The sequence below is a fragment of the Somniosus microcephalus genome, chromosome 30, assembly GCF_052327205.1.
Source record: "Somniosus microcephalus isolate GS21.2 chromosome 30, FLI_Smic_1.0, whole genome shotgun sequence".
Classification (NCBI taxonomy): Eukaryota; Metazoa; Chordata; class Chondrichthyes; order Squaliformes; family Somniosidae; genus Somniosus; species Somniosus microcephalus.
In genome coordinates this window covers 573,121-573,527 of record NC_141016.1, presented here as the reverse complement: position 1 = coordinate 573,527, position 407 = coordinate 573,121, and positions in this window count along the sequence as shown.

The following is a 407-nucleotide window of genomic DNA, read 5'->3' as shown; positions in this document are numbered from 1 at the left end:
CTCTCTCCCCCCCTCCGCCCCCCCAATCTCTCTCCCCCCCTCCGCCCCCCCAATCTCTCTCCCCCCCGCCCCCCAATCTCTCCCCCAATCTCTCTCCCCCCCCACTGCCCCCCAATCTCTCTCCCCCACTGCCCCCCCAATCTCTCTCCCCCCCTGCCCCCCAATCTCTCTCTCCCCCCCTGCCCCCCAATCTCTCTCTCCCCCCCCTGCCCCCCCAATCTCTCTCTCCCCCCCTGCCCCCCCAATCTCTCCCCCCCTGCCCCCCCAATCTCTCTCTCCCCCCCTGCCCCCCCATCTCTCTCTCCCCCCCTGCCCCCCAATCTCTCTCTCCCCCCCTGCCCCCCAATCTCTCTCTGCCCCCCCAATCTCTCTCTCCCCCCCTGCCCCCAATCTCTCTCTCCCCATCC